The sequence below is a fragment of the Ambystoma mexicanum genome, chromosome 1p (genome assembly GCF_040938575.1).
Source record: "Ambystoma mexicanum isolate Mex_15411 chromosome 1p, UKY_AmexF1_1, whole genome shotgun sequence".
Taxonomy (NCBI): domain Eukaryota; kingdom Metazoa; phylum Chordata; class Amphibia; order Caudata; family Ambystomatidae; genus Ambystoma; species Ambystoma mexicanum.
In genome coordinates this window covers 1,298,302,669-1,298,329,519 of record NC_090921.1, presented here as the reverse complement: position 1 = coordinate 1,298,329,519, position 26,851 = coordinate 1,298,302,669, and the positions used below count along the sequence as shown (strand labels likewise).

General features: G+C 47.1%; 1 protein-coding gene across 1 annotated transcript in view; it reads right to left on the bottom strand.

Annotated features, from left to right (window-relative positions):
• KCNA7 (potassium voltage-gated channel subfamily A member 7) overlaps positions 1-26,851 on the bottom strand; it is a 326,507-nt gene that overhangs the window by 240,767 nt on the left and 58,889 nt on the right. The gene's annotated exons all lie outside the window — the stretch shown is intronic.

The window sequence follows — 26,851 nt, the reverse complement described above, 5'->3', positions numbered from 1 at the left end:
CTATTTCCACTGCCAAACGCACTGCAGCAGCTTAATTTGTATGAGAGCACTATAATCCAAACAGTGCACCCATTTCAAGCAATAATACGACTTCGATTGAAAACTGCAAAATTGCCTCCCACCAAATTACTGAGAGGCATTCGTGGTAAAGTAGTTTATTTACCATTAGCTCTCAAAGAAAATGTAGACACTCTATGAGTGCAAAAGCCAATACAAGAATCTTTGAATATCCTGCTAAATGGTGTACCTTCAAAAGACAAACAAATTTGGCAGCAACTAGTGGACTTAACCAAAGTTAGGGAAGCATTGCAATACCTTAAAGAAAACAATGAATACTACAATGAAATAAACATTCAGGAAAACCTGAGAGAAACAACCGAAAAAATTCAGGACTACTCAACAACTGACAAATATGAACGTCTCGATCCTAGTGCAGCCTCCAATATTTTAGACCACTATACAATTCACCCACTGCACTCCAAAGACACCATAGATGATTCACAAGAAACATATCAAATGCGGCAAGCCAAAGGAGCGACAATCAGTATATGGGAAAAAAGTGTGGAAGCACAAGCCTTTCCTCTACTCTTCCCCACTGGAAAAGGTGGAAGATATGATGAAATATGCACACAAATAACAGCATCAGAATACCGCTGTATACAAATGTATTCTGAAGACCCTAGATTTAGACAGAACGTGGAGGACATATTCCATCTGCTCTTTGAAAGTGAACTGGCAATGCTATGTTATGGAGTTTCCCACACATTAAAAACAGGTTCCCATTTTCAAAACATGTCAGCTACACAACTACAGAAATACAAGCAAGTAGAGCTAGGGGGTCGTCTTTTTTAGGGGGCTGTGTGGCTGAGGACCAAATACAAGCATATACAACAGGAAATGCCACTGAACAGCTACCCACCTACACACGCACTAGGTGAGTCTAGTTGCAACAGGTGCTACCAATCATGTCAATCACTAGATCAAGACAGGAACAATAGAGATAAACATTTTTTAATCAATGAATATAAAAACACTCGGAACAATTTCCATATAAACAAGACAAAAATGCATTTTGTTTACACAAGATATCACATAAAACAACATTCTGTGAAAGTCACTGATTTCAATGAATCAAAGCTACCACAATTCCCATATTCTAACAATATTGTGAGGTTAGTAAGGGTGTGTGGTGGACATATGGCTGTTTCATATGTCCCTAATTCTTATAACTTGTCCTTGGCTCTGTCACAATTTTTAGAAAACACTCTATAGCTAACTTAAACCGCTATTGGATGTGTGCTGAACCCGTCTTCAGGACGTTAAATGATGACACCAGGACTCTGATGTCGAAAAAGGTTCATTAGTTGACCCTTCACATTATGGCAATCTTCTGATTACTTCATTGGCGTGTGTGGCATCAAATTGGGTAGGCATGTAGACCAAATTCGAACGTTAAGGCTTTGGATTCTCACAGTCATTAGAACTTCAGCAAATGGAGATAATTCCTCAGATGGCCTCACTAGCCGCGGTATGCACGTGTTGTGCCCAGCGTTAGGAAAGATTGCAGTGGATTCGGTTTCTCCTTTGTATATCTTTATTGGTTTGGTTGCCACACTGTCTGTTTTCGCGGACACAACTACTTCAAAAGGTGCAAGAGAAGGACGAAGGTTTACAGTCAAGTATTACAAATCTCTTGGCAAACATGCGTGGTATGAAAGAGTACTGGTTCCGACGGCAGGCAGATGTACGGTGTATGCTATGCAAACTTGGTCCACCCACATGGTTTGTCACTTTAAGTTGTGCTGGGTATGCATGGGAAAGCTTGCACACTTTACTACGCAGGGCAAACAAAAACAAAAAACGTGTAGACATGAAAATACCAGGAGAGCTTTGCTCTCTCGAACCATTCATTTGCAATAATGCACTTCCTCCCCTCGGACAAGTGGAACACTTCCTTTGGAGAAAAGAATATCAAGCCAGAGGAGCACCACACATCCACATGCTTTTGTGGATTAGAAATGCTCCTAAGTTTGGTGAGGAGAGTGATGAAACTGTTTTGTAGTTCATTCACAAAAATGTCACTTGCGAAATCCCTTTCGGAAAGTACACATAGTGACCTACGAGCACAAATTTTGCAATTCCAAAGACACAAGTGTGGCAAGTATTGTCAATGCAAATATAAGAACACAGGCAAATACTACACCAAATGCTGCTTTGTTTTCCCTAGACCAGTTTCAACAATAGGCCAAGTAAACAGCTTCATGTTTCCGGTTCGACGAAGTGTGTAAGGGAAATCTCCTAAAAACACATACTGCATAAAAAGGAGCAAAGCATCAAAGTACATCAATGATTACAATGCAATTATTGCCCTCCTATAGAATGCCAATGTAGAGAACTGTACTACATGGCTCTACTGCAACTTTTGAGACCATGGAGAAAAGAAGAAGATTTATTAGCCACCTACACCTCCTATGAAGATGCTTTCAATGTCAGTGAAAGTACAATTACAGATGAACAATTTACACGGTACAAAACCATATTGGACAATGAACGCCAACAAGAAGAAGAACTTCAAGCACAACCAAATGTAGACACTTCTGAGAGCAGTGAACCTTCTCAAACAGGCAGCCAGGAACCACTTAGACAGTCACTCATAGCAAATGAGGCAGAATTAGCCATGACGGAAATAACCACCACTATGCTTCAGTATGAGTAATCTGTAGAAGAGTTGGCAGTACTGAAATCCCAACTAAACAATGAACAGCGTACTATTTTTCTAGAAGTGAAACCATTGAACATAGTCTGCAGCACAAAAGTAGAACTTGCACCTTGGACAACTACAAACCTGTACTGCTATTTATAAGTGGTGAAGCTGGGTCAGGAAAAACATTCTTAATAGAAATGATCAGTAAATACCTCCAACAATTAACAAACAGCAACCTTTCTGCTGTTTTAACTGCCCCTACAGGTTTGGCTGCCTACAACATAGGTGTAGTCACTCTACACCGATTGCTACACTTTCCAGTAGAATGCCAAAACAAATGGGAGTACTATAAACTTTCACCACTATAAACTTTCACCACAATCTGCTATTAAGCTATGCAGAGTTTTGAAAGAAATTTAAATGCTCCTAATAGATGAGGTGATCATGGTCTCCAACCTAATGTTGGCTTTGATTCACCTCAGATTGCAAGATGTCCTCAAAACAGACTACGAAGAACTCTTTGGAGGAAAACAAGTCATTGTTTTTGGAGATCACCTTCAATTAACACCAGTTAAAGGTGAACCTATCTTCAAAACCTAAGGAAACAAACTGTGCCATAAAAGGCTTGGAAGCATCAGGAATGTAAATCTCTGGCAACATTTCCAATACAGAGAACTAACGCAAAACATGCGCCAGTCTGCAGACTTCACCTATGCCAACATTTAAAATAACATACAGATTAGTGTACTACCAAAGGAGGTGCAGGTGTCACTGCCGCCGGCGACTGGCGTTTGTGGCGAAGGTGGAAACAGGGACGCCATTGAAGTGTTCTGTTACGTTCCTCCTCCGTCTACCAGACACGGTCTAGTTGTTTCCCAAGATGGCCGCCGCCGTTTGTTTATCTCACTCGTCTGCCGGCGGCTCGGCGCGTTGCAACTGAGTTCATTGTAGCCCCGTTGCTTGCGCTAGTTTCCTTCTGACAGTCTTGTCCTGCTATTTACGCCTTGTTCAGCGTCTGTTTTCCTCCTCTTCCCGTTGCGTTAGGCTCTCCCCCCTCTCTTGTGCCCGCTTGCCTGCTCCCTTGGTTTCTCCCGTGCTGCTTCCCCTCCTGCCATCTTTTGCTCTTGGATTCTCTCTGGCTCCCGGATTCTCCCATTCTCGCTTGTCCTCCACCCTGAGGGGTACTTAGCTGTATCCCGCTTCCTCCAACACACGATCTGCAGAGACACGCCAACCTCACTGTTCCTGGGTATCGGCGGAGGACCAATTCAACCTACTGCAGATCAGACGACTTCCATAGCCTTCCCGACTACCTCGGATCCAGGGGTTTTTTGCCATTCAGTGGCTTTTTCCCCTCTGGCTGTCGCAGAGGGGAGTCACCGTGGGTTTTCTCTGTCTTGGAGTCACGGTGGCTTCCTTCCGAGGTAGACCTTATCTTCAAAAAAAGAAGAAGCCTTACATAGGACTTACCCGCCGGAAGAAACTGGACTATTCAGGTGAGGAGGAGGTGATTGGGGAAAGTTGTAACTCGAGTGAAGACGAAGACATAGCTGATCATCTAGCGGGTCCCGTAGCCCATAGAGCCAGTTCTGATAGCTTGCAACGCCAAAAAGAAGTTATGGCTACGCCACAACAACTGCAAGAGCTAGTGACAGCTGTCCAAACCCTCAACGCAGAAGTCCAAACACTCAAGGCTGACAACGTGGCGCTCCAGCAAAGAGTAGCTGCAAGAGAACAACAGACATCTGATTTACCCCCACTACCCCTGGTGTCGGGTAAATTCGACGGCTCGGAAAGAAAGGTTAAGGAATTTCTGGAAGCCTGTAATATCCACTTCACCTTCCGCAGGAATGCATTTTCCACAGATCATTCCAAGGTGGGTTTCATGATCACGCACATGATGGGAAACGCCTTGGCATGGGCTACTCCACTGGTATCCCTATCAGACCCAGTTTTGCAGGACTATGCGGCCTTTAAGGAACTACTAATACACACCTTTTTGCGAACCGAAAGCTCACACGTGGCTAGCGAAGACCTGCTGGATGTGCGTCAAAGGAGTACCGACTTACTATCCTATATCTCCACCTTCAAGAAGCTCGCTGCAGAGGCCGGTTGGCAAGAGCAGGCCCAGTACGCCGTATTCCGCAGGGGCTTGCGAGAGGAGCTCAAGGATGAGCTTGCCCGGATCCCTCGCCCAGAAATCTTTTTAGATCTTCAGACTGCAGTTCTAAGAATCGATTTCCGTCTGACGGAACGAAGAAACGAAAAGAAGAAGGCTCGAGGTCCACATCCTTTCTTGGATACGCCCCCGTCATCCTCCTCACCTGCATCGTGTCCCGTCAGAGATGAACCCATGCAGGTCGGAACCACCAGATCTCCGTTGACTGCCGAAGAAAAGAAGAGGAGGCGTGAAGGAAATCTTTGTTTATATTGTGGAGCTGCCAACCATCTGCTGAGAGATTGCCCTGATGTGCCCCCAAGGAGATCGGGAAACGACCGCCCTCGATAGTCAGTGGAACAGACTATCGAGGGGCTGCACCTTGTTCCTACACTACTCTTTCTGTGGCTTCTTCTCAGATGAGTGAAGATTTGCGTCTCATGGTTATAGCCATCAAACTCCGCTTCCGGAAGAGAGAAGTAGAGACGCAGGCTCTACTGGATTGTGGGGCGGCTGGAAACTTCCTTGACACCTTTTGGGCTGATAAGGTGGGTCTGCTTAGGATTGAGAAAAAAGAGGACCAAAAGGTTGAAGGAGTGGATGGTACACCCCTATGTTCGGGACTCATTACTCACACCACCGGGGAGATTCAGGTATCCATTCACCAGCATTCTGAAACCATAAGATTTGACATCATACGGGCGGCCCACTTCCCGGTCATCTTAGGAATAGGCTGGCTCCGGAAACACAACCCAACAGTGGATTGGTCTAAGAATCTACTAAGTTTTCATTCCGCTTTCTGCCTACGAGAATGCCTTCTGGAACCAACGTTCGAAACTGTTAAGACCATGTCCGCTGTCGAAAGTAGTTCCATCCATTGCATACTGGAACGTCTTTCTGAATACGCAGAAGTCTTTCAGGAGCAGACTCCCATCAAACTTCCTCCACATCGCCCAGAGGATTGTGGTATCGACCTTGTACCGCATGCGTTGGTCCCCTTTGGGAGGATGTATCCCCTCTCTGTATCGGAAAAGGCTGTGCTCCGAAGTTACCTTGATGATAATTTAGCAAATGGACTCATAAGACCTTCCAAATCCCCTGCAGGGGCCTCTCTGTTTTTCATACCCAAACGGGATACTAAGGAGCTGCGGCCCTGTATCGACTATCGGGGGTTAAAGAGAGTGACCATAAAGGATCGGTACCCTATGCCCATCATCTCAGAGATTCTGGAGGCTGTTCAAGGCTCTGTTGTGTTTACTAAACTTGATCTACGGAATGCTTATCATCTACTCCGCATAAGAACAGGAGATGAGTGGAAGACGGCGTTTCGCACTCCCTATGAGTTGTTTGAATATCAAGTTATGCCGTTTGGCCTAGTCAATGCACCCTCCATTTTCCAAAGATTCATGGACCGATTGTTTTCAGACCTTCTGAACCTTAACACAGTGGTTTACCTGGATGACATTTTAGTCTTCTCACGGAGCCAAGAGGAACATACTCTGCATGTCAAGGAGGTTTTGCGCAGATTACAACATCACAGTCTTCTGGTAAAACCTGAGAAATGTGCATTTGCTCAATCCTCGTTGTCATACTTGGGATTCATCCTATCCGACAAAGGGGTTACCATGGACCCAAGGAAGGTGGATGCCATCTTGTCATGGCCGTCGCCTTCTTCTGTTAAGGATATTCAACGTTTTTTGGGGCTGGCAAATTTCTATCGGAAGTTCATTCCGAGGTTTTCCTTACTCACTCTTCCCATTACATCCCTTCTCAAGAAATCCACGGGTCCTTTCATCTGGTCAAATGAGGCTGAAGAAAGCTTCCTCAGCTTGAAACACAAGTTCTGTACAGCTCCTATCTTGAAACAACCAGATCAACTACTACCCTTTATTCTGGAGACCGACGCTTCTGCAGCTGCCGTGGGTGCCGTTCTTCTTCAGAGAGTCAAGGACCTCGAGCATCCGGTGGCTTACTTCTCCAAGACCTTGAATCCCAGCCAACGCAACTACTCTGTCATAGAAAAGGAACTACTTGCTATGAAGCTGGCTTGTGTGGAGTGGAGGCATTTGCTCCAAGGGAGCCTACACCCGTTCCAGATACGAACAGATCATAAAAATCTGCAAATACTCAAGCAGCAAGAGTGTTATAACACCCGTCAGGCCAGATGGGCTCATTTTTTCGCCCAGTTTGATTTTGTCATCACATTCATCCCTGGCTCTCAAAATCTAGTCGCCGATGCTCTCTCTCGCAGAGATGATGTTATTTTCCCTTACAGCAAGGAGCTTATGTTTCCTCGTACTCGGATCATATCTGCAGTGACTAGCTTTTTGGAGGAAGTACGAGGAGCTTACCTCCACGAACCTACTCTCATTGTGGGTAATCAACCAGTCACCACTAAGGACGGGTTGCACTTCATCCACGTAAGACTGTTCATTCCATCCAATAATCTCAGGCGACGGGTCACTCAGTGGTGCCACGATTCCAAGACAGCAGGTCATCGAGGAGTACGAGGCACTCTGGAGCTTCTACAAAGGGCTTTCATCTGGCCCAACATGAAGGCCGATACTCAAGCCTATGTTCAATCCTGTATGGTGTGCTTACAAAGCAAATATACCACCTCGAAACCTTTGGGGTTGTTACAACAGGAACTAGTCCCACATGGTCCCTGGAAATGCATTTCTACGGATTGCATTGTGGAGTTACCGGTTTCCCGAGGCTGTACCTGCATAATGGTAACTGTGGACACGTTCTCGAAACTTGCAAATTTTTCTCCTTTGGCAAAGATCCCGTCCGCCTCGGTCATGGCTGCTGTATTCCTCAAGGACATTTTCAGGCTACATGGGCTTCCCCAAAAGATAATTTCCGATAGGGGCAGCCAGTATACCTCCAGATTCTGGGCAGCATTGTGTAATTCGTTGGGCATTGAGAGAGCTCTTTCTTCGGGGTTTCACCCCCAGACAAATGGACAGACCGAAAGGTTAAATGGATCCTTAGAGCAGTACTTAAGGTGTTTCATAAATAAGCAGCAAGACAATTGGGTGGACCTGCTCCCCACAGCAGAGTTTGCATACAATAACGCTGTTCACACTGCTACAGGGATTAGCCCCTTCTTCTGTACCTACGGATTCAACCCGCAGTCCATAGTTCCTGGTTTCTGGGAGGAAACTAACATCCCTTCATTGGAGACCACCCTCGTGCAGATCAAGGAGGCTCACAATACAGCCCGTCAGAGCCTCTTTAAGGCTAGCAGACATTACAAGGAGCAATCCGACAAACACCGGAAACAAGTTCTTGCCTGGGATAAAGGCTCTAAGGTCATGCTCTCCACCAAGTTCCTTCCTCGATGGGTTCGGCCTTCTAAGCTGTCACCTCGCTACACCGGACCCTTCGAGATAACTTCAAGGATCAATCCTGTGGCCTACCGCCTCAAGTTGCCTAGGGGACTCAGGCGGATTCACCCTGTGTTTCACTCATCTCTTTTACGTCCCTTTGTGTCAGATACCCGGAAACAGGCATCCCCCAAGTTATGGACTTTGCCTGTTCCAGCCTTTGAGGAGTATGAAGTTTCTCAGATACATGACTCCCGTTATCATCGGGGACGTCTTGAATATCTTGTACATTGGAAAGGGTATCCCTCCTCAGAAGATACTTGGCAACCCCATTTCCACATTCACTCTCCTCGACTGTTACACAAGTTCCACCGACTCCATCCTGAAAGGCCTGGAGGGAGAAGCCTTCGGAGGGGGCATACTGTCACTGCCGCCGGCGACTGGCGTTTGTGGCGAAGGTGGAAACAGGGACGCCATTGAAGTGTTCCGTTACGTTCCTCCTCCTTCTACCAGACACAGTCTAGTTGTTTCCCAAGATGGCCGCCGCCGTTTGTTTATCTCACTCGGCTGCCGGCGGCTCGGCGCGTTGCAACTGAGTTCATTCTCGCCCCTTTGCTTGTGCTAGTTTCCTTCTGACAGTCTTGTCCTGCTATTTACGCCTTGTTCAGCGTCTGTTTTCCTCCTCTTCCCGTTCCGTTAGGCTCGCCCCCCTCTCTTGTGCCCGCTTGCCTGCTCCCTTGGCTTCTCCCGTGCTGCTTCCCCTCCTGCCATCTTTTGCTCTTGGATTCTCTCTGGCTCCCGGATTCTCCCGTTCTCGCTTGTCCTTCACCCTGAGGGGTACTTACCTGTATCCCGCTTCCTCCAACACACGATCTGCAGAGACACACCGACCTCACTGTTCCTGGGTATCGGCGGAGGACCAATTCAACCTACTGCAGATCAGACGACTTCCATAGCCTTCCCGACTACCTCGGATCCAGGGGTTTTTTGCCATCCAGTGGCTTTTTCCCCTCTGGCTGTCGCGGAGGGGAGTCACTGTGGGTTTTCTCTGTCTTGGAGTCACGGTGGCTTCCTTCCGAGGTAGACCTTATCTTCAAAAAAAGAAGAAGCCTTACATAGGACTTACCCGCCGGAAGAAACTGGACTATTCAGGTGAGGAGGAGGTGATTGGGGAAAGTTGTAACTCGAGTGAAGACGAAGACATAGCTGATCATCTAGCGGGTCCCGTAGCCCATAGAGCCAGTTCTGATAGCAGGCTACACTCAATACTAGATGCATCCATGAACTGTACGGGCGTAACACATGTGCTACTGATGTCATGGAACAATTAGCTACGAAAAGTGTCAGCTGTATGTGCTTAATGCCAACTCTAGCAAGCTCTGCACCATTTAATGCAACAATACTGAAAAAAGAAAAACAGCCACTAGTGGAAATTCATGCCACTGACAAACTGGACGTACACGATATGACAATACCTATGTGTCAACAAGGCATAGCACAACTAAAAACCTTAGAGAACTCTATCTCCAACACAGCTGGTTTGGAGAAAATGTTAACGTTATGTGTGAACTGTAGAGTTATGCTAAAGCGTAACATTGACATAGAGAAAGGTTTAGTTATTGGAGTACTTGGTACAGTTGTCGGCTTCCAGACATACCCACAGGACAACAGCATTCAGTTTATAAACATCAAGTTTGACAAACTTTACGAAGTTAAAAATATAGGACGCCCAACGGCGCAATTTCTTCTTTTCAAAGACATGTATGTACGAAGCTATTCTTCAGAAATACGTCTTCTTTACAGAAGATGGGGCATACAGTGGCAGAGCCAGTGGTGTTACAGAGAGGGGGCTGGAAGATATAGATATAGATATGCCCACATAGTATCTTTGCACCGGGGATGTGGTTGATAGGTCAGTCATACTCCTAATGAGGCAGTAGAGTAGTTGTCTGAGTTCTGCTGAACACATCAGAATGACAAATTTGTAGCAAGGCGGGCCCACTGCAGAAACCGACCCAACCACATATTGCATTAGGAATCTGCGGGTAGCAGAACTCTGCGTGGGAGATACGACAGCCGATTCCTGCCCATTCAAGTAGGCTATGCCAGAATGGAAGGAAAATGAGATGGTCCAAATAGCCCAGTTGATAAAGGGACTGTTCATAGTCAACCATGGAGCCCAGAATGACCCCAAACCGATCCCAAACAGGGGCGCATCGATCAAATCAAAGGCCAGTACTTTTGTGTACCCTTCCTGATAGGTCATAGTGAGAGACGCCAGAGGAAAAGGAGCATTTAGTGGACATGTATGACCGGCTAAAACAAGGGGACTATAGGGGGCATATTAGAGGGCACTGGTGACAGAGGTGGATTAGAAGTTGCCCCAAATTCTGAAACATCATTATGGAGTGTATTTCTATCCACCTGCATTTGATCGAGTCCGGTGCTGGTGGTGGCATGTGCGTTTGTCAAGTATGTCCCTAAGGTCTCAAAGGGGTGAGTAATGGTGGTCATAGGGTGGGGGGATGCTCCATGGCGACTGGCTTTGGCACATATGGCTCCTCAAACTGTAAGGATCTCTAAGATGTGCTGGTCGAAGCCTTGCGCCTTACCTGCACTATCACCTAATGAGGCAACATAGGGAATCCCAGAGTGGTGTGGCAACTCAAAAGGTGGGGAGGAAAAAGGTAACAATCCTACCCATACTGCAAAAGAAAACAACACTAGATTAGGTAATGAACAAACATCACTGCAAGCGCTAATCTCCTGTCAGTGTGGATGGCAAGGGTCCCGAGCACTCAAAAGGAAACAAGGCCAACTCAACGGGCACCTACTCTACCAGCCAGCACATCCACACCTCAGAGAAAAGGGAAAGAAAGACCAAGCAGTGGCATATCTAGGGTGGGGCCAAGGGGGGCACCTGGCTCCCCTACACAATTGTGTGTCTCTATTGTGCCCCCCTCCATTGGAGGTAGGTGTGGGCTCGGGCTGCTGTCCTTGCTCCCTCTCTCTGGAGAAAGCCAGCATAGATCAGAAGAGGAATGCCTTTGCGGGCTGAGGCCTCAGGAGCAACAGGAGCCCTCTGCGAGGCTCCTGCTGTGGCTGTTGGGGGGGGCAAGATGCCAGGTATGGGGATGGTGCTTGTGCTGGTGGAGGGGTAGGATGCCCCAAATGGGGCTTGCTCTCTGGGTGGAGGGGGGCCGCATGCCAGGAATTGGGTTTGTGGGGGATTGGAAGCCAGGTATTGGGGTTGCAATCTTGGGGGCAGGATGCCAGGTATTGGTCTTGTGCTCTGGGTGGTGGGAAGACAGGATGCCGTGTATGGGTTGTGTGCTCTAGTGGAGGGGACAGGATGCCAGGTATGCAGTGTGTGGTCTGATGGTGGTGGGGCAGCATGCCAGGAATGGGTCTTGCGCTCTGGGTGGTGAGGGGTCAGGTATGGGGCTTGCTATCTTGGCAGTGGGGGCAGGAGGCCAGGTATAGGACTTGTGCTCTGGGTGGTGGAGGGGCAGGATGCCAGGTATGGGTCCCTTTCTCTGGGTGGAGGGGGGCAGGTTGCCAGGCATTGTATTTGTGCTTGGTTTGGTGGGGGATTGGATGCCAGGTATAGGTCTTGTGCTAAGAGTGGTGGGGGCCAGGATGCCAGGTATGGAACATGTGCTTTGGGTGTGGAAGGAAGGATCCCAGGTATGGGACTTGCAGTCTTGGTTGTAGGGGAAAGGATGTTGTCAGGTATAGAGATTGTGCTCTGGGTGGTGAGGGGACAGAATGCCAGGTATGGGGCTTGCAATCTTGGTGGTGGCGGCAGGGTGCCAGGAATGGGACTTCTTCAATGAGTCGTGAGGGCAGTATGGTATTGGGTTTGTGCTCTGGTTGGTGGGGGATTGGATTCCAGGTATAATCTTGGTGGGGTGGGGTAGGATGCCAAGCATAGGTTGTGTGCTCTGGGTAGTGGGGAGGCAGGATGCCGTCTATGGGGCTATTGCTCTGGGTGGTAGAGGGGCATAATTCCACTTATGGGGCTTGCCATCATGATGGTGGGGGGCAGAATGCCAGGTATGGGGCTTGTGCTGTGGGTAGTGGAAGCAGGATGCCGGGTATGACGCTTGTACTCTGGGAGTGTGATGCAGGATGCCAGATATGGGCCTTGTGCGCTGGGTGGTGGTAAGCAGGGTGCTAGGTATGGGACTTGTGCCCTGTTTGGTGGGGCAGGAAGCCAGGTATGGGGCTTGTGGTGGTGTTGGGTCATTTGAGTTTGGACATGTGGTACTCTGCCTTACACATGGTGACTCTACCAACCATAAAATGGCTTTATTGGGGTGTGTGAAGCTGCACCTGGCATATTATTGCAGCCCCTGCAAGGTAATACATTGCCCATGGTGGCTGACCAGGTATCTGATGGAATTATTGGTGGATTTGAGGCTGCACTTATATCAGAACATGGCACACAAGGGCAGGCTTGGGCAAGGATGGGATGGCACTGTTGGAACTGGCATTACGTTGACTGTGATAAAGTAGAGTTGTTTGAGACTGACAAGGCTATGTTTAACTGGCAGGCTGGCACATTGCTCAAAACATTGAAGTTTTTAAGAGAACCATTACCACAGGCATGTTGGCACTTTTACTACCAACTCCCTGTAATTGAGCAACACGGGTCACCGTGAATTGGCAGCAACCTGTAGAATTTGAGCAACACTAAGGTAACCCAGCATTTTGGTGTTAACACCTTGCAAATAATTCTGTTATATTCTGGCACTTCCAAACCCATTTCTGTGCACTGCATCATGTCCTGGCACAATAGTAAAACTAGAAGTATTGGAATATTTCGTTTTTACTACCAAAATTGCGTGCAAATGTCGTTTTATCAAACTTTCCCCAAACATTGTGCTGTAGAAATGCACCGTTTTTATCTTCCAAGATCCACTTTGGGCTACTTCACCCATGTCGATTTGGGAAAACCATTCACATGCTCCATATTTAGGGGGCCTCCGTACCTTTTTCTATGGACCTTTCTGTGCCCCATCCACCCTAAATTGGATTGCTGGAGACGTTAGTGAGGACAAGCACCGTAACCAAACTGTGGGTATGCCCCAGTTCTGAAACCACTTGTGCATAACAGAGTCTGAATGCAGGTTCCAAGAACACAGTTCCAGGTTTCCAGAAGAGAGTGACAAGAAGGACCACCAATTTAGAATTCCACTTGGGGGAGAAAGTGACAAAAAAGTACAGGCACTGTACGAACGGGTGATGTATTCCAGGTTGACAAAAACTGAAAGAAACACAATAGATAAAGAAATGACACCCACATCAGAGTATTCACAGCCCTAGCAGGGGGCAAGCAGTCTGTAGGCAATCTGGCAATATGCCAGATGAGATGACCCAGCGTCAAAGAGCAAACGTCAACAGTCAAAGACGCAAGCCAGGAGTCAGCCAATGGGAGATCAGCATACGGGAGAGGAAAAGGAGGAGACAGGTTGATGGAAAACAAGGATGAGGGAAAGAGCGGACAAATGGGTAGACGAGAAATGAAAAGGAAACAGGATTAGCAGGCATGAAAGATACAGGATAGAGAACCACAAGTGCTACATTCACAAACTAAAGCAGTGTTGAGGAACGCAGCTCGCTGGTAACCCGGAAGTATATAGCTAGAGCTACACGAGCACACTGCAGGGCATCATGGAGGTTCTAGTCTCTCCTTGATTTGTACTGCTGCTGTCGGATAACCATTGTTTGCCTGACGCAGCAGGTGCCATATGTGAACCGTATTGGGAGCGCAGCGACTCACATTGGGTACTCTAAGCAACGGGAAGTGAGATGGAGCAGTGATCAGAAGCCTTGAATCTCCGAAAGTCTGTGTCACTAGAAAAGGCCAAGTTCACTTTATGTTGCATTGTAGGTTTTAATAGGCTGAATGAGGAAGGTTAAACAAGAGGATATTGAGAATGTGTGGAGGAGTTTCTGGAGTTTTGCGAGGCGATGGCAGTGAAAGGAGTGTACTGTGTACTTATTTTGTCATTTGTATATCTTTTATGTTTTTTGGGGCTCCCTTTATTTTCGTTCCTTACCTTTGTATCCCCCCTTTCCAATAGCTTCTTTTTTTATTCTTCGAAGGTCTGCTTCATTTCCTTTATTGTTGACCCCATTCACTGTGCATTTCTTTTCTGTTTGTTGTTCTTGTGTGTTGCGTTGACCTTTGATTTGACTTTTATCTTGTAGGTTAGGGACTGCTGCTGGGGAGGAAACTGGCCAGAGGGCAGGTGTTCCCACATCTGTTAGGGTCACCAGCTTTGGGAGCGGATGAGCAAGAGGAGGATGTGTCGCGGTGGGAAGGCCACTCAGGGTGGCGGCTGTAGTTGGGGTGCACACAAGTCCAGCATCCTTAGTGCCTAGGCATGGAAGCTGACAACTCTGCAGGGGGAGGGGGCAAACCTCATGTCTGATGATGAAGGAGCACAGGCAGGAGTGGAGGATGGTGAGCCCACTGCACGTGTGAGGTCAGGCCGATGATGGGTGGCATGGCCGACACATCAGCAGAAGGTGTGAGGAGGGGAGCATGGCAGATGTGTTGGGGGAGAGTCTTTAGCACAGTTCTTGGAGGATAAGTGGATACTTTTCTAGATCAGTAGGGGGTGGTAATGGCTGTGGTGACCCTCAGAGACATATTAGAGGAGGAGTAGCTGAGGGGGGAATGGTATAGAGTCGGAATTCAGAGGGAGTAGCCCGTAAAATGGGTGCAGATGAAGCGATTAATGTGGAGGGGGAGGCTCTAGATTCTATAGCAGGAGAAGCTCGGGAATAGGGACAGGAGGCGGTGCCTCATTCAGTAGCTGATGACTCTGTGAAAGAGGAGGCAGGCCAGCCTGTGGTTTCAGAGGAGGCGAGACAGGCACAGCAGTCTCTGAGCAACCATCACCACTCCCTCCCACAAGCTCCTAGGTGGGATATTATGTTGATCCGCCTGCGGGGAGGGCTGCCCCATGGTGGAGTGCTACTTTCTGTGCACTCATATTCAAAGGTTAAGATCGGAGACTGAAGGCTTGCAAACTACACATGACAGACATGGAGGACAATAATGTTGGGTAGTGCAATGGGGGCAAGGGTAAAATCCATGTGCCAGTTTGCAGTGACCCTACATCCACAACACACTTCAGTGGAGTATAACATATAATAATTTAGCATTTATATAGCGCTACGAACCCTCAGGTATCTGAGCGCTGCTTATCATTACCCACGGTGTGTGGTGCTCATTTATCGACCTCGGATGGTTGAAAGGCTGAGTTTGGCCCTGCGTTAGCAGGCTCTGCACGGATGTCAAAGCGAGCGCTCTACTCGCTGTGCTATCGGACCAGAATATTGTGGGCGTGGCTTATTTATGTGAGCAAGCAGGGAACAATTAAGAGGTTGCGCTACGCTGTGGGAGCCCAAATATGTCTCTTAGGGCAAATGCCCTGTAGATGCTTGGGGTCTTGTTAGGACTCATGCAGAATTATAACCTTCCAGGTCAAACGGCATCATCATGACCTTAGTTCTCCTCTCATGTACCTCAAATATAGTCCCACTTCTGCACTCAATGTCAGACTCACTACTCCTACATATCATCTCCACTCCACTTGAATGTGCTTGACTTGACCCAGGACACGAAGCATTCTTCGCTGCATTGGCAGCCTGTCTATTATCTTATTGGGGTCGGAGTAGAGACTTCTTTCCACAGTTGGCCGGCATGTCATGTCATTGAAAGTGAAGTGGTCTTGTATAGCACTGCCATTTCGGCAGCCTTGTTGGGCTTGGCACAGCAAGAAAAGAGGCAGGATTGGTGGGTTATTGGCATAGACGGCGATGGAGATGCAAAACCTGAGCTACTGATGAGTGCAGGCCTAAAGGCCGGAGCCCAGGGTCGTGGTGCTGGTTTGATCGCACGTGGTTTGAGGTGCCGGTAAAACTTGGCTATGGGCCTCATTACGAGGTATGCCGGTAGCCATGCCGCTATTGGCGGCATGGCTGCCGGCAAAACCGCATCCGTGTCCTCGGAATGAGGATTTACCAGACCATTCCGAGTTCGGATGGCCCGGTAATTCCTCACTCGAGGACATGGACACGGTTCATCCCCATTCCCATTTCAGCCCCCATAGGGCTGAATGGGAATGGGAGAGGGAGTAAACAACGGGCCATTACGAGATGGCCCGTTGTTTGCTCCCTCTTCCCCTCGCGGGACCCGGTATGCACGCCTGGTTTTCCCAGGCGTGCGTAACGTGTCCCGCAAGGGGACCTCGTAATGTGGCGGAACGGGTTGAACGGCGCCGCAGACTTTTACGGCGCCGTTTAACCCGTTCCACCAGGGTCATAATGAGGCCCTATGTGTTTTACGGAAGGGAGGTGGGCCCAAGATCAGTTGAAAGGCAGTGCTGCTAGACCGGTTTAACCGCTGGCATCGGAGCAGCGAGGTTTTAGAGGTAAAGACGTGAGCAGTGGCATTGCCCTGTCAAAGTTAATGTGGCATTATTGGGAGATCGTTGCTGTGTGTGAAGGGGGTCTGTGTGTAATGTAATATAGAAAGAGAAGGATGGGTGAGTCAACTGGGGCAGTGCAAGAGATTTGGGATTAGTGGGGGCTGCAGTGATGGGAGTTTAGTGTTAGGCTACATTGTTAGAGTTCCAGTCTGTTGTTGTCCTGAGGGTGGCTGTTCTATTGTACTATTGTCAATCAGGGTCCATTGATCTTACTGTTCTGGGTTCTGTTTTAAGGATAAGGCAACAGAGACTAACCTAACTAAGCCCAATATCCGAAGTTCCTTGATTGGAGTGTTGTGTGCCATTGCCTGTGGCATGTGGGTGAGAGAAACCCGAAAGAGTCCTGCTTCTGTTTTTTCGTGGTTTGGAAAGCTGTTCTTCTGTGGTGTCAGTTCATTTGAATGAAAACCAATTGTTTGAAATGGGACTAAGAGAGGCACCTCCTATGATCAGACATCACTAAAGTCTGCTCCAGCACATGTAGTGTAGAATTCCAGCGTGTCAACACTGGTGCCTTTCGCTGGTGGCATGGCACGCCGTGCTGCACCTGCAAATCAAGCAAGTCATGTCTTGCACGGTAAGCCCAGCTGAAAGGTGAGCAGATCTGCTCGGCCACATCAATCATTTCATCTCGAGGCTGGCAATGGATCATGAAATGTGTCACCACAAGGTGCCAGGCATGGAGGCAGCAAGCAGCCTTTATTTAGACACACATGGCATGGGCAATCCTTGGCGCGGCAAGGTAACAGGAACAGGCGCTAGCAGCCACACAGCACCGTTCTAACTGCCGTGGATTAAACCCTGGTATCACTGCTGCCTTCACCTTCTCCCACAGTCCAGAGGGATTTGCTGGCAAAATCCCCCGTTTACAAAGTAGTATGCTGGGAAACAATGTACCCCTGCTGTCACCTTAGGGCTTCCTCTGGGGTGTTCCTGGAAGAATGTGACCCAGTGTGCACTGGCTGCCATGTCACCAGTGTCTTGTCCACTATTGCGGATATCCATGGTAGCATGGACCTTTGCTTCCTAGCATTGGTCCAGTGGCATCCTGACAGCAATAACACCCTGGTTGCACAGCTGCGGTGCAACGGTTCTGTAAAAGTAATGGCAATTGGGAGTTTCTTAGGAGGCAACTGTTAGCGGTTGAAGCAGAGTCTTTCCAGAAGAGAGTAGACCAAGAGTTCTGCAGCCGACGGTGTTACCAGGCCGGCATTGAGTAAGCTTTCTCTGTCATGAGGTTTGTGTTTTTGTGGGCACTCTCACGTGTCACAGTTACTCTAATTGGGCGCATGTCAGAGGGGGCGCTGAGGATTCTGCGTGGTGTGGTGTTATGCACCATTGTGGTAGTGATAGGGTTTAAGAATGATTGAAAGGCAGCTAGTTTCCCGGTATTACCCAAATGTACCTTTTACAATTGACCCTTTGTCTTAATTGACCTAATTATAGAGGTCCTAATTGAACTTCTGCACAATTGACCTTTATATTATTTTAGTTATTTTATATATGTATTGGATTGGTTTTTTATTATAAATAATATAAGGGGATTAGGTGGGGTTTTGCGCTGCATTTTGTATCGGTTGAGGGGTTGTGGGGGTTCCCCCCACATATATCTCCTAATTGACCTTTTAAATTAGGTCAATTCTGAAAAGGTCAATTAGTATACATCCAGTTTCCCAGAGGGCTGATGTTGGATGCTGGCCATGTGTTAGCCAGTGACTGCAGGTCGGAAGGAGCCTATGCTGATATCCAGGGCACATCTTCACATTCATGGTACCTTCTCATACTGGCCCCACAGATACCAAGTACCCAAGCTCGCCTAGGGCTTACCTCGCCACACAGACTGCTTGCAAGTAAAGTGGCAACTTGTAGCTGTATTTTGTTCTGCATGACAACAAAAAGTGGTCTGTGCTACATGTGGTATTGCTACCAAAGGCTACTGCTTGCACAGGCACCGTGAGACCTGCAAAGCTTTTCCTGAAAGGGACTGTGCACATGCATGTGCGTGTCTGCTTTTTGCAGACTGGCTGGGAGCTTGACTTGGTCCCTCCCTTCCTGCTCTGTCAGCGGCTTTTTCTTCATTGGTATCAGCATTTTCTTCCACAATACTGTCTTTGAGCCTAGCCCTAGGGGCCAGGGGATGATCTGTGTCTTGTCCGACTGAGTGGGGAGGGGAGTCGGTGAATCTCGGATATTCTGCTCCTGTTATGTTATATATATAGAGCGCACGTTCGCCCAAAGGCATCATGACGCTAAACTGGCGGGGAGCAACTGAAAAGTAAACTCGAACAGAAAGGGTTTGAGGGAGCGACGAAAGATCAGCTGATCAAAGATAGCCTGCAAGGAGAGCGGAAGAGAATTCCAGGCCTTGGCAGCAGCCACTGAAAAAGCTCGGCCACGCTTACGAGGAAGAATGAACCGGGGGAATTCACCCAGAAGAGCAGATTGGGAACAAAGAACACAAGATGGAACATAAGGAGAACATTTGGCCTGGAGATATTGTGCCCCCTCCTCTGCATTGTGCACTGACCCCCCCACCCCCGAAGGACTGACTGAGTTCGCTGAACCACTGCCTTCATCATCTGGTTCTTCTGTAGCAGATGTGCATTGATCATGGTCTGAGGCACACTTCTCCCATCTTATGACAGACAGAGACCTGCTACTTCCTACTGGATGTTATGGCCACACAGTCGCATGCACACTGTGGACATCTCCTGTGCACACAGCATCTGCAGTGTCTGGAGTGAAAGTCTCCTAACCCTTGCAAATGTGTGACTTACAGACAAGCTGGAGCCTGATGTCTCTCTTGACTTTTCCATGTCAATGAGGCCCTCTCTCAAATAATGTTTTTTTACGCTGGTAAGAGATCTCTGCAAGATTAGCGCTTCCCACTAACATATGTCTGTAACCAACCATCTCAGCTCTTCAGGCTTCTGATGATAAGACTGAGCACCTCTGAGTTAGGTAATAAAAGCAGTATTCTTAGTGCCGAAAGGCAAGTATGTTTGCGGCGTGTGCTATGCAAATGGTAAATCTTATCATTGTTATTATGCTCCCTTCCTTTCTGTGGTTTCCTGGTGCTTCACAGAAACGCCCCTTGCTGCTCTCTGTGACTGTCTGCCCCCTCAAGACAAAAGCAGATGTCTGGCTCTGTGATTTTCTGTTCCCTCACAAAATATGTTTGCCTCTTCACAGGAACATAAGGGGGGCACTCTTACGGTATTATTCTGCTTCCTCATGGAAAGAATCAGGTGTTGTTGTGGGTGTCCCACTCCTCACAGGTACATCAAGTGTCCCTCTCTCTAAAGCTAGGTTCTCTCTGAAAAGAATAAAATGTCCCTCTTTGGTTTCTGATCTCGCTGAATAAAACAAGTGACCCTATGTGTGATTGTATGTTCTCTTGAGAAAAAAAAGAACACATCCTCCAGTATCATGTTATGTTCTCCCAGGTAGGGAAAAAAACAAGTGCCACAGCTCCAACTCCTTGTTCCAAGCATCTAACCGGCACGCAGCCGATCCCTATGGCGTTTTCTTGGAGAGTCTATTTGTGGGCGTGGAGTTGTGGGGATTCACATGAAATGCTTAAGTATATGAAAAAAACAAAAAACAAAATGTTGAAGATGTGGGAAGGAGCAGCTGCTTCTTTGCTTCTGAAATTTGTTGGTTGATTCATTTTTGTCAATATGCACTCATTCTTTTAATGTACATTAAGCGGGATAGTTGGGAAGTGGAAGTCTAATAGGCACTTTATTAAAATTGTTCCACAATTTCTTTTAAATATAAAGAACTAGCTGCACCCGGCATATCCTACACCAATTCACTGCTCTCTCTATCTCCTTCTCTTTCTCATGCCCTCTGTGTCTCTCTCTGTCTCTCTCTTGCACTTTCTGTGTCTCTGTGTTGTGTCTATGTCTGTGCATGGAAGTCGCGTTACTAGGCTGCATGTATGCTAGAACCAGCCCAGCCGTTGCTGACAGCCTCACTACCAGAGAGCTAAAAGCTCCCTATTGAATGATATTAAAGCTATAATGTCCGATTCCGGGTCTGATACCCGAAACATTGATATGATATAAGTCATTTATAACTTGCCTGTACACAAGTGTTTCTAGCTATTTCACACTCTCCACGACTCTATTGTATTGTATTGTATTGTAGAAATATTTATAGAGCGCAACAAAGACCATGTGGCATCAAGGCGCTGAAAAAGTAAGAGATTAAAAGATACTAAAACTAGTACGTTTTTAAAACTTTTCAGAAGGGAAGATATTCAGAAAGATTTCAAAGATCAGATGGCAAGGCTTTCCAGAGTGTAGGGGCAAGCACCGTGAAGGATCTTCCCACCGCTCTGGCACGGCGAAACCTGTGAACACACAGCAAGGATTGATTAGCCAAGTGAAGTATACTGCTAGGAATATAGGGCACAAGTTTAGACCGTAAGAACTATGCCCTGACATCGTGAGTAGCACGATGCACGAGACAGAGAACCTTGTACTTGACTCGGTTCCTAATGGGAAGGCAGTGTAGTTGATAAAGTAGTTCCCGAGAATGAGTCAGTCTAGGGATGCCCAGAGCAAGGAGCGCCGCTGCGTTCTGGAGAGTTTGATGGCGTTGTAATAGACACCCTGGTTGGCCCAGATAAATGGTATTGCAATAATCCAGGGAACTCATGATAGATGCAATCACAATTTTGGACCTAGACTTTACCAGTAGAAATGGTAAAACCTTTTTCAATGCTTTCAGTTTTGTATAGCCTAGCTGACAAACTGCGGAGACCTGAGCTTCTTTAGAGCCCGTAGCCATTAGCTTGATCCCTAGGCTCTTCACTATTGGAGTAGGCTCCGGACATGGACCCATGGAGGAGGGCCAATAGTCACAGGTCCAGGGCTATCCCACAATATTTGAGCCAACCAGGAGGACCTCTGTTTTATCTCCGTTAGGTTTGAGCCAGTTATTGGCCATCCAGTCCCCGACCGCAGCAAGGCAGTTTTTCAGTTTGTTAGGGGGATCAGAGGATGGCAGATTAAGGCAAAAGAGGATCTGAGAATCAGCCGCATAAGAGTAGAAATGTGCTCTGTAGCCGGCGATCAGATTGGCCAGAGCTATCAATGTTTTAGAACTGAATAACCATTTTGAGGAAATGTATAGAACACCAATACCCGTACCACTGATTATTGAGTTTCCAGCTGCTGACGACAGAAGCCCCCAATATACAAACATTCCCCAAAGGATCTCTTTGTATTAATAAATACTTTTTTATCTGGTCATCCAAAAACAATTCCCATATGACATACAACAGGGGCACTGTAAACTTGAAAATATCAGAAAAGTGCATTTCTTTTTTCCTTTACATACATATTATCTTTTTTAAAAAGCAATGTTCACGCCATACATTTCTATCCATCATAGATCTTCACACTCACATCCCATTCTCATCATACTAATACAGACTTCCATTCATACCGCAAAACACCTACATTTTTACTCAATAAATAGTAGGTTTATCCACATGCAATGTAAATAGTTCAGTATATTCCAGTTTGTATGTTCACAATAATAAATTAGGACACTCTTCTTCATTATTAATCTAACATTTCTCCCATCAGGGATTTTTCACATACCCAACCAGTTTCGACCACTGGGTCCAAAGAATTGTTTCAAGATCTTCAAGATCCAGTCTTCATCAGGAGTTAATTCATTTAAATGTCCCTTTACAGCGTGACTCTGTTCTTCAACTGAGTTAGTCTTCTTCATTATAAATGCCTTTCGCTTGCTGTTAAAATCCTGGGCTTTATACCAATCCTTTCTACTTTTGTTTAATTTTTTTTCTATTTGCAAAGGTCATCAAGGGCTATAATGCAGTTACTCAACCACCTCCTGTTCACAATCGAGCTGAGTATTTACTGGGCATCCTACTTTTCTGATCATTCTCTCTTTCTAGTTTAAAGTCACTTCCAGATGCAGAATCCAGCAATAAGGCGATAGACCCACTGGCAATCCATATGCCTGGATCATATCGCCACATTGTGAATATGTAACCTAACTTCTCCTCTGAAGCATGAATCCATGGCACGACAGAAGCTCTACATAAAAGAATAAATCGGCATAAGAAGGGAGTCTCACGGTCCAGTCTCTCTGAGCCCAAAATGCACCAGGTTTTCAGGATAACTAATAACGACATAAATCACTCCACTTTTCAGTCACTTTCTTAATGCATATTTTCTGTGGATATTGTGAGAACATGTGGTGAATTTTGATTTTGAGGACCGGACTTTGGGATCCCTGCCCTACGATTTACTATGTCCGAGATAAAGGCTGTGTTTGAGTTGCCAATTACGTTAGATTAGATTGATCCCAGGCGTGTGATTGGCTTTTACTTATTATAAAGAAAACACCCTCCCAACACATGTACATCAACCATAATTCCATTTTCAAAATGGGTGATCAATATTGCATTATTCCACCTGCTGTGAGCATCCACTGCTGATTGAAAGCCATCCTAAGACATTTAGGAAATGACTGCCATGTTCTATTGAATCACGAGTCCAAGATAAGGCCTCTTAATGAGACATCTTGGGTTGATAAGATCACGTGGAACCACTGAACAATTTCAATGTTATCAACTATCAATATAAAACAGTAAAAGCGGGCCCTCATAATCGGATATTTATACCCTCAGATTCACCTTTGAATTAGTCTGTCACCTAAAGTTATCATGTTTTCATGTATATTGCATCAAGGCTAATTATTCCCACTTCTAAAGCATTCTAATCATAAGAGTTATTATTAACGAATGTTGTTTCCTGACCTTTCTTATCCTGATGATTGCTTCAAAAGCATCACTCGAGGATTGAGATTACACATCTGCAGTGCAGCGGATGCAACTTGGCCACTGCTGGGGAGTCCTTTATGAAAAGCACTTCTCCCATATCAGAGGGGCTTCAGGGTTCTGTGAATTACCAGGTCACTTTTGTGAGGAGGTGGAGGCAAAACCTCACCCCAAACTCACCCTTTCTCTACGAATATAACCCCTACCATTAAGATCCATCTTCACATAGGTAAGAGGTCTGCCACCTACAGCTGTCCAGATGTTTTGGACTATGACTCCCAGGGTCCCTCACCGTTGACAATGCTTGAGTGGATCCAATGGTACTTGTAGTCCAAAACATCTGGAGAGGTTGCGGACACCTGCCATCGGTGGAACCCCGTGCATTACTGGTATACAGCAAACCGCTTAAGAAACAACATCTTACATTACCCTTCTTGCATCCCTATCCCACACATTGAATCCCTACCCCACGCTCCCGCCCCACAAGATCCAGAGGAGTCATTTTGCTGAAAGATTTGAGGTGCACATGATCTCTGAAGGAAAGGGGTGAGAAGGGTGAAGAAGAGTTGGGGCAAAAGGAGCAAGCTTTCAGCGCGGCACATTTTGGATTAATTGAATAACGTATTTAAAGTACTGCATTTTCAGATTTCGTTTTGTGTCAGTTGTTGTATTAGTGCTACAATGTGCTTAGGCATAATAAGATAGCTCTCCTGGAGATATCAGTGTGTAACATGCAGGTATCGTAATGCGCTCCAGCTCCAGACAGTGGGCCACATTGTAAATCTGCCGGTCTGGAATTAAGGGTGCTGGTAGCAACGTACCGGCACCCTTTCCAGACCGGCAGACAACAACTCTGCTTTCTGCAGGTCTGACCCGGGTGCAACAGCCCCGGAATGCAGAGTTGGCACAGAAGCACCGGCACCATTAGCAAAGGTGCCGCTACTTCCGAGCCCTCATTCCCGTGGAGAGAATGGGGACTAACATTTTCAGACCACCTGATATCCCGGGCAGCCGGGATTTGTAATGTCCCATTGGTAACGGGATGGAAACGGTGTTACGGGTTTACGGGTTACCGCCACCCCCGTAATGAGGCCCAGTGTGAGAGCCTGACAGTGGTGGGCAGTGAGAGGTGCTGGCAGTGTTCTGCAGTGTGAGGAGCTGGCATTGGTGCACTGGTTTGCCACTGGTGGACAACATGATTAGCTGTGGTACATTGGAAGGAGTTGACACTGGAAATACCAATTCTTCATACAGAACATGGAAACAAACACCATTTTAATTTAAAAAAGTTAAAATGGACAAAGCAGAAAGAAACATTCATGTAATTTTGGCACACTATTAAGTTGTATGAACACTAACATACATAAAATATGGAAATGGCATCATTCAGCAACACAAGCAGCACATGGTGCCATCACTAAAAATGTGTTGCCTTTAGCACCAATATCAGCAGCAATGTATTTAATTTATTTAATTGTTTTTTTTATGATGCGCCTAATACCGTACCTGAGTTCGGTTTCTATGCGCGTACCTGGGTTCGAACCTCTGTCGCTCTGCGTGGCCTTGCTTCCAATGCAGGTGAAACTAGCATACCTGACTTCCAAGAGGAAGTGGCTCCACATGGGTAGCTCAGATCAATGCTCAGCAGCTCGGCTTTGGCTCCCTCGCACCAGACTTCCCTCAATCTGCAGCCCCTCTCTATAGTGCGCTCCCTGTTCGTAGAGGTCCTTTGGTTCTTGGGCCATTTCACAACTGCAGCTTAAATAAAGCTTTAGACTGGAGCCTCGCCTCGCCTCGACTTCAAAGAATTAGCTATATAACATGTACCTGACCCCTTTTGTATATTGGGTCGCACTTAAGTGCAACCTATAAGCCAAAACGGTTGCATTGGAGTACAGATAGGAGGGAGGTGTGGTGTGAGAAGGCACTCTCAGCATGCGGGTGTTGAATGGCGATTTACCCACCCATATTCTGCTCATCGCCATCCAAAACCTTATAGGGATACACACACAATACCTGGCCCTCCCCGCCCAGGACACATCCTCGTGGGATCTCTCTGAGTTAGAGCTGTCAAGCAGTAACATCAAACGTTAAGCTCTGTAGGGCTGGTCATATTCTGGGCTACTGGTGTAATTCAAATACATTAACCAATTGTGCCTTCAGCCACTTGATTTATAACGCAGTATATATGTTGTGGCATCTCCTTCCTTGCACTGAAGGCCTATCAAAAACAAGCATTGGCAAAGCCTTCAGTTTTGGCTTGAGTATGGGGATTGGATAGGCACTGCTATTATATGATGCGGTACTCACCCCATTTTCCAGCAGTTGCCATGTTAGGCCAGGTACAAAATGATGGCAGTCCACGGCAAGTGCTTAACCCATGCTTATACAAAACACCAAGTACACCTGGAGATGGAGATGACACCTCCCAGCCCCTAACAGCTAACACATTAGGTGGAAAACCCCTTTCAGCCCTTGCACAACCTGGTCAACACTCCCTCTGCCCTTCTCCTGCCTGGTGTTCTCCTTGCCTGCTTGTCTCTGGTTAATCATCTCTAGGCCTGGGGTGGTGCTGCATGTTCAATCTTAAGCATTGAACATGGGGAGGTGAGCATGTTCAAGCTCATGGTATCTCAAGCTCTGGTTCTCTCTAGCTTGGACTATTGTAACAGCCTCTTTCTAAATCTACCTGCCTCTACTCTTCGCCCTCTGCAACTAATCCAGAACAGGACTGCGAGACTTGTCCTTGGCCTCAAGCCCTGGGATCGGATCTCTCCAGCTCTGAAATCTCTTCACTGGCTCCCAGCGGATGCAAGGATTAAATTCAAAACCCTCTGCATTGTCCACAAGGCTTTCTGGGGCCTGGGTCCAAAATACCTTCAGCTATCCCCCCGCAAATACCTCCCCTCTCGAGCTCTTCGCTCCTCTACCTCCAACTCACTCCGGATCAGTCGTTTTTCTAAGAAACGAGCTGGGGTAGATCTCTGTCTTCGGCTGGAGCCTCCCCCTGGAACAGCCTCCCTGCCACTCTAAAACTTGAGGAGAACCATATCCGGTTCCGGAAGCACCTCAAGACCTTCCTCTTTTCTTCTGCCTTCACTCCCCCTCCCCCCTGCTGATCTGTTCTCTCTTGGCACCGTTCACCTGGCCACCCTCTGTCTTTTGGGCCCAGGTACCTGCTCATCCTGCCACCCTCCCGCACTGCCTCCGCCCCCCCCCTTGCACTGGGGTCTGTATCTGTACCCATACAGCCCCCCCTTTTTCTTCCTGCGCGTATCGGACCTACCATGTCTGCTGCCTTAAACCTAGCACTTGCAAATTGCTGGCTGC